Here is an 8,963-nt window from a genome sequence, read left to right on the forward strand (position 1 = left end):
TTTCATAGTGTGTTTGTGTAGACAATGTGGGTTTATACCATTTTCTTTTTTTAGCCAATATAAACTTCCCTGACTGGCTGATTATTTTTTTTATGATCACCATTTGGTTGTCTTGTTCTCAGTATTTCACTGGTCAACATTTATTGCCTTCCTATGATTTTGCTATAGACAATTTTCATATTACTGACTTTTGACTCCGGATTATATAATTTGTCGACTGGTTACCTTGGACATCATGGTACTTGGTCAAGTAAGAGCAACCAAAACAAGTAAAATCAAACATATAATTGGTGTAATTTGAGGGGAAAGTTAACTGTTTTCCGATGATTTTGTAGTGAAAAAAAAAAGTTGAGCAGGTAATTTCCCCCCAAAATTGTACCGATTGAACGCTTGGTTTTACTTCTTTAGCTTGCTCTTACCTGACTTGGTACTATGATGTCCAAGGTTACCAGTCGACAAATTATATAATCAGGAGTCAAAAGTCAGTAATATGAAAAAAGTCTATTGTGTGACATCATGCATGAAGAAAGTTACCATGCCTGATTGTGTATAAAGGAAAGGACTATGATTTTTTATGGGTTTTATACGGCCGCAAAAAAATTTTTGGGATCGTATAATGGTATGATGTAGTCATCGTCTTCGTCGTCTGCGTCATTGTCCGAAGACACATTTGTTTCCGGACAATAACTTTAGTTTAAGTTAATGGATCTCTATGAATTTTTTTTAGAAGGTTCAATACCACAAAAGGAAGGTTGGGATTGATTTTAGGGATGATGGTCCCAACCGTTTAGGAATTAGGGGCCCAAAACAAGCATTTATCTAGTTTCAGGACAATAACTTTTTGTGTTAAGTATTTCAATTGCTCTGAAATTGTACCACAATGTTTAATACCACAAGTTGAAGGTTGGGATTTGTTTTAAAGGGAAACTCCGCAAAAAAATGAAAAATTGATATTTTGTTCTTTAAGCATAAAAAACCACATGTTCATAAATAAAAAACTTTTATTCTCTATGAAAAGAGATCAAAATCGATTTTTGAAATTCACTATCAGTTCTCGACAGATCGCCATCTTGTCGGCATGTTCGATCTAAAAAGTCACGTGATATCTATAAACCACAAAGACCAAAATGAATCAAGGATTTACCGACCGTGCGTTAAAAACTCCCATCATCAATCGGGAATTACCGTAGATGATCACCCATTGTGAAAATGTCTTATCAAGCGTACGGTTGTTCTGTCCGACAAGGTTATGACAAGGTTATGATTAGTATAATAGTCCCAGTTGTAACAATCACTGATTTACAAAAGATTCATTAGTATGCCTCTTTTATATAAAGTGCATTGGTTTATATAAAGAATAGTTCCGTATTTAGTCAAGATAATTTTTTAAATTAATAAAGTTATACGATAAATAACATTTTTAAATTATGATATTTAACGGATATTGACGGGGAGCAATGTTAGGAAGAGGTTTTAGCTAAGACAAAATATGTTGATATAGTATAATATTCCCAGGTTATAGAAATGTAAATATCGAAATATTGAACATCTCAATTTTTTATCAAAAAAGTTTTTTAACTAATCTTTTAACTATATCAAATTGATACGGGATCAATTCGGAACAGTCACTTAAAAAGACACTTTACAGTTAAATGTGTGACCCTATCTGGTATGTTTGGAAAAAAATTTATATTTTTTTTCTTTTTAAATTTATTTACGTTATCTTATTATATATATATATATATATATATATATTTTGGCTTCCTCCCGAATTGATAAAAGGTATGTCAGAATTATTGATAGATGTCGTGTCAGAGCGACACATTCAGTTAGTTATCCCAAGGACGTATATTAGATACACGTCCTTGGTTATTCCAGTGACATCCTGTCGACTAAAAATTCCTATTACACATTATATTATACAGGTTCATGCATGGCTTCTTAATTGAGGTACCCGACGTGCACAGGTAACATTTATTGAACCACATATATGTGTATTCGACGTTATTTATCTTGTGCGTGTTTGAAATTATAATTCCACCTGTTAATGAATGATGTTCTGATAATAATATTATCCACTATTTTTGCTGATAATAAGTTTAAAAATTTTATAAACATGATCTTTAAAAAAATTTGTGAAATACATATACGGTTTTGTCATGATTCTGGACCCTTCTTTTGAAAAAAAATTCTTCACGCAAATGCAAGCTTTTGACGATTGGCAAACATGCAGTATAAAGTAATGCAGCACTTATGGTCAGTATCAAATATTTATTTATTGACGATAAGAGAGCTCCTTCTATGTCTAATGTCCGTATCTTTATACGGATTAGAACGACAGGGGAAACAGTCACTGTAAAGGAACGGAGATAGAGTGGCATAGTGAAAAAAAAATAACCGATTAGAGAAAATTATACTACATAGAGAATGATCGACGAAAAGGGTAATAGTTATTGTAAAGGAAAAGAGATAAAGAGAGGCATAGTAAAAAAATGTTTGCTAGACAAAGTTACTGCTCGCTTTGATATTTTTATACAAAATCACACATCGTGTTCCAAAGAATGTAGGACAGAAAGTCACAGGACAAAAAGTCACGGACAAAAAGTCACAGGACAAAAAGTCACAATTCAGTTTTGAGATTATTTTTCTTTGAACAAGAAAAAACTAATTTAAAAAGAAATATTTTGGTTTTTTTCTTAAACTATTATTTATAAAGCAACTTTGTTATTAAAATTTATGCAATAAATATTAATAATGATCAAATAATTGCTATGAAAACAAAATGTCAAAGAGGCTTGATCCTTAAATGGCTTCATGGTGCCAAGAAATATATCCTTTGCACGATTAAAATTTAATAAATTTTCATTTATCAAGGCTTATGAACAATTTCCTAAACTTAAAAATGAATATATGTAGATTCACTTCAATAACGAATTTCGTCTATATATTTGTGACAATTCACGTGCGCTAACTTGATGTGTTAAGTTTCTGCATAGCATGGTTAAAAATAATTAAGTATCCCATTTGTTATATCGTAGTGTCACTGTGTTTCTTTGTTCAATTTATTTAGTTTGTTAATGATTATGTAAATAAGAATAAATCTGTATAAAACTTCATACCCGTTTAGTTATTGCTTGTAGGCGTTTCATTATTGTTACATTTAATATATATATAGAATCTTTCATACATCTTAAAGTAAAAGATGTGTGTCTGAGTCAAACGGCGACATGAGAAGCCTGTATACTAGTACGACTCGAGTATAGCATGTAAAAATCCTACTCAATATGGTTGTATTGGAAATCTTTTCATACAGATAGATAACTCATAGTCCGATATTTATGTAATATTTGCCACATGACGCTCATATTTCTTTCTTCTATCATCATCTTATTCATTAAATATTGCTGTAAACATCGATGGTTCACACCCAAACCAAATGGGAGTAATATACCTTTAGAGCTTCTCCGTGGTATACACTTGTCACAAATATATAGACGAAATTCGTTATTGAAGTGAATCTACATCTCACAAACACAATTTTTGAATTACGATTTTGAGTGAACACCCACCAAACCAATACAAAATGGCAAGATATAACCATGCAGGCATTTAGTTTTCGTCAGACACAAGATAAATAATACGCTCATATTGCTTTCTACTACCATCATCTGCTTCATCAAATATTGCTGTTAACAACGATGGTCCACACAAAAAAAAAAGGAATTATATACAATCAGAGCTTCTCAGTGGTATGCACTTGTGAAATATATAGACGAAATTCGGTACTGAGAAGTGAAATTACATCTCACAAACATTATCTTTGAATTACGATTTTGAGTGAACACATAAACGTACATGCATGCAGTTTATGATATCAAGAATAAGAGGTCGATGTCTGTAGATCATTGTTCAGTTCGTTTACCGACTGTTCAGAGTCAGACATGTCACTTATTCATTCTTGGAAGCATTCGTGTACCCCATCCGACGATAGGAACTCTTTTCCGATAGTGTTGACAACTATGCTTGTATGGTGATTCTGTTTTTCTGGGCAAGTGGTTGGCCTCCCCTGACCCAACAAACGAACGATACGCTATTAGTCTGCTTTGTCCTTTAGAAGAACATCTGGAGCTCGCCTTCAACGGCGCTTATACCTCAGGAAAAGTATACTAGTACAGCTTGTTTCAAGGAGACGAACTGTTCTAAAATCGTCATTGTCAGCAATACATTACTAAGCTATGCCATTAATTACTACAATTACTATTTTGGATCAATGACGGCTACCCTGTAGAGTATTACACTAAATCATAATATAATATAAAAATGATTATATATAATTTTCATATGTTCAAACCGTTAAAGACAATTGGAACACCTCATACAAAAAACAAATCAAAAGAAAAAAAAAAGAAAATAAAAATTTCCAGACGGAATAAACAATTATTTTAATAGCTTAGATTTATAATGAATGAAATAAATGATAATTGGCATCCTTTTCACAAATAATTATTCTAAGAGATTGTTAGTTGAATTTATTATGTATGAATGAAATTTTAAAAAGAAGATAAAAAATCATGCATGTTGTACTATTGTATTTGTTCAATAAAAATTTTTAAATTGCGATAGTTTTTCGATTGTTAGCATTAAATACAAGTTAAAGAATTCCGGTAAAGTAAATTAAACAGATGTGCATTTATAAATTGGGAAATGTTAAATTAATTTTCTTTTAACTTCATATTCTAATTTTATGCTAATTGCATAGAGCGTAATCGAAAATTGTTCCATTTCAAAATACACTTCCGGAACTAAAAAAATTGAATGTTTATTTTCAATTAATTTATACATTTTAATTATTGTTTCTCTATTGTCATCGGGTATTTCAACACGCTATACTCTTTCTGTTAATCCATTCAAAATGACAACATTCACACCTGTGTACGCTTGAATTCACACCTGTGTACGCCTGAGGCTAAATTGTTGCAAGGTAAAGTTCAAACGAATTCTCCTCAAATCGATAAATAAACAACGACTTTACAAAATAATATACAAACTCTGTTCACAAATATTTTGCCTTGAAATGGTTACCAAAGTTATAACGGTAAATAAAACGTAAAATATTTTCAGTTTAATATCAGTCAATGTGTTCAACAGATATTTTATGAAAAAATCTCAACAATAATTTATGAAATTAATTCGAAAATATTTATATTTAGATAACTTCATATAGGAAGTTTTATTCAATAAATACAAAACGGTACACACATATTCATTTTCTTTCATTCTTATATTGTGGTTATCAACTACGACCAACGGTCATCTGTGCGCTTTTAATTACGTAAAATTCTGATAAGCAATTTAGACTTTAACAGATTTTATTTTTTCCCATGATTCAACAAATCGGGTTAAAACGTCACAACCCAGTGACGTAGGTCAACCAAAAAAGTTACAAAAATATAAATTTAAAACTTTGTGAATGTGTTTTTTATGTTAAGATGAACATATTTAGATGATAAGTAAAAAATCGCGGACTTTCCCTTTAAGGGTTATGGGGCAAACAATTTAGGAATTAAGGGCCAAAAAGGGGCCAAAAACAAGCATTTTTCTAGTTTCTGGACAATAACTTGTGTTTAAGTGTATGGATCTCTCAGACATTGTACCAAAAGGTTCCATATAACAAAGGGAAGGCTGGGATTGAGTTTGGAGTTAATTTTCCCAAACATGTAGGAATTAGCGGCCAAAAAAGGGCCAAAAAGAAGCATTTTTCTTGTTTCGAGACAATAACTTGTGTTTTAAGTGTATGGATCCCTCTGAAATTATACTACAAGATTCCATATTACATAGGAAAGGCAGGGATTGATTTTTGGGTTTATTGCTCCAAGGGGGGGTTTCAATAAGTTTCAAGAAGAAATCTTCAATTGCACAGTATTGCGCTATAGATTTGTAAGATCTTTGACCACATTTATTTTGTGTCAGAAACCTATATTATGTCCAAAATTTGATCACAATCCAAATTCAGACAGTATCAAGCTTGAATATTGTGTCCAAATTTGCCCCAACTGTTCAGGGTTCGACCTCTGCGGTCGTATCAGGCTGCGCTCAGCGAAGCATTTTTTTTTTTAAATGCTGAAAACACCGGTAAAAATAAAGAGATGTGATATTATTGCCAATGAGACAACTATTCACCAGTGACCAAAGGATGAGAATGTAAACTTAAGCTCACAATACAATAATGAGCAAAACTTAAACCATATAGTAAACTAGAAAATCCCTCAGCATGACAAAATATGAAACAATTCAAAAGAGTTAACAAAGCTTCATTGATGCTAAATCAATAAATGAGAAACAAATAATGTAGACAACAACTAACAGCAACCACTGAATAAGAAGCTGCTGGCTTGGCACAGTCACATAAAGAATGTGGCATCATTAAACATTTTTGTGAGCAGTTAGACCCTACAATTAAACTAGGACGACATGAGAACATACTATAACAAGTTGAACTGTGAGCTAATGCTCACTTATGATACCTCCCTATAAAAATTCAGTAAACAGGTAGTTGATGAGTAATGAATGGAACTAGAAATCACATGAAGTTGGATTACAAATTTGAGAAAGTGTTTATTTGTATTTTGAGAAAATGTAACGAAAATTCCATACGCAACCATGACCTGTATGTAGAAGAATATATAATTCTGTAAACAGGAAGTTGATGAGCCATTAATCTGCAAAAGCATCACACAGTATAGCATGCTCACACGAAACCTGACATCAAATTTCAGGAAGCCCGATTTGTAGAGAAAATGCAACCAAAACATTATGGGATAGACCATCATAAACCTGAATCAGGTGAAAAAGGCTGGACTCGTCAAACAGGCACTATGCACACACAAAAACCATAACAAAAAGACAAAGCACAATTTTAAGAGTATTGCAGCTATTTAAAGCTAGCTCAAATCCAATTCCAAGTAATAATATGCATATGTTTTCCCAGTCTTAAGACCACCTTGGTGGTCTCGTGTTCGCCTCGAGTGCAGGAGGTCGTGGGTTTGAACCCGGGCCAAGTCAAACCAAAGACTTTAAAATTGGTGTTTGCTTCTTCTCCGCTAAACACTTGGCATTAATGAGTAAAAGCAAAGACTGGTCGGCTCAGAGTCAGAATAATGTGTCCAGGTAAGGTGACATATCCCGCATGCATGTCTTCCTGTGGACTGCTACCTTGTGAACTAGCATGTTAAAAATCCGACTCAGCATGTCGGTCTTGTACAAAACAGGGTTAATCTGAATATGCATATTAATTTGCCGCTGGACGTAAAGCAGCCATCCATCATCATCATCATCCCAGTCAAGTCCATTTATCAGTATAGACTATGATAAAATTATTACAAAAAATATAAACATTTTGCACTTGATCCTACAGAAACTTCAAAGTTTCATAAAAATTCATGAAGGTTGGACAATGTTATTGGTGACTTAAAATCTTGACCATTGTTGCAGGAAAAACAAACAAGAGGCCATTAAAAGCATGAATCAATCACCTGTCAAAATATATATCTTGTTATTCTAATCATTTTTGCTGGAAAAAGTTTCTACCTAACTATTAAAGCTTGAGAGATAATATGCAAAAACTTGGAAATAATTTAAAAATTCACATTTAAGGGCAATAACTCCTATAAGGAATTTCAACCAATAGTTTAAAATCATATTTCCATTTTTGTAGCTCTTGCATTGCTGATCATTTTTCAGTTTACAGTACCTACCAAAAAAAAATGTAAAAAATAATAACTTCTATAAGGGTCAATTGACAAATTCGACTGAAAGACTTATTCGTTGTTCTTATTTTGATGAAGATTTTTGCTATTTACAGTTTCTCTCTATTATAGTTTCTGCAAAAGACACAATATGGGTAAAAATTGTCTTTCAAGGTCAATTATTCCCATAAGGGGTCAATTGAGAATTTTGGCCATGTTGATGTATTTGTAGATCTTATTGTTTTTGTCATTTCTAATATTCAAGATACTCCCTATCTATAACAGTTACCAAGATTATGAACACAAACTGCTAAAATTGTTTTAGAGGAGAAGATTTCAAAAAAGATTTATGATGACTGACGGACAGATGACAACACATACCAAGTGACTGTTAAGCTACCATGGCCTTAAAGCTAAAAAGGAATTCCAGTTTTCAAATTTCTGTTATGTTGTTTAAATGCATACATAACACTTTTCCATTGTGTAATGTGCAAGCTCCACTAATTTCATTTTTGTGTCATTGTAGTGGCAATTAGTTGAGACTGAATGCAATTTTGGCGCCGTGTAATTGTTAAAATTTATCATCATTTTGTTTTTAAAATTGCAACAAAACAATATCACAAGATTTACATTACATAATAAAATATATGAGGGTCTGAATGTGGTTTAAAGGATAAAGTATAATGGGCCAATACTACAGAAAAAAATATGGGCCAAAAATAGAAAGAATAGGCCAAAATAAAAGAAGAATGTGTCTTAAGACACAAATGCCCTCGCTCAATCTTTCTGCTAGTTTTGGTTTTTAGCATTGTGTATGAGTTTCATAAAATTTGGATGAGGAAAACTTAAGTTAGAGTGTGGAAACAAAAATTTGATGGACGGATGGACAGACGTATGGGATGAAGGACAGATGGTCAAGGGTAACACTTAATGCCCCTGTTGCCTAAGGCAGGGGCAAAGAATAAAAAATAGAGAATAATGGAAAAACTCTATAAAGAATAGAGAAAAGTTGCTTAAAAAATTAAAGAATACAGAATTGAAGGACCCAATCCAGACCCTCATATCAAACTACCAGAAAAAAAAACGGTAATCTGTGTATCACAGCACTTAGAATTAGTAGAAGTAAATACACAATTTCTTTTCATTTTCTAACCTAAATGAAATTGTTTTTTCTTGCCAAAGATTTACCCTGTTCAGTATTTTGCATTTAGTTTATGA

The sequence above is a fragment of the Mytilus californianus genome, unplaced genomic scaffold, assembly GCF_021869535.1.
Source record: "Mytilus californianus isolate M0D057914Y unplaced genomic scaffold, xbMytCali1.0.p SCAF_5, whole genome shotgun sequence".
Taxonomy (NCBI): domain Eukaryota; kingdom Metazoa; phylum Mollusca; class Bivalvia; order Mytilida; family Mytilidae; genus Mytilus; species Mytilus californianus.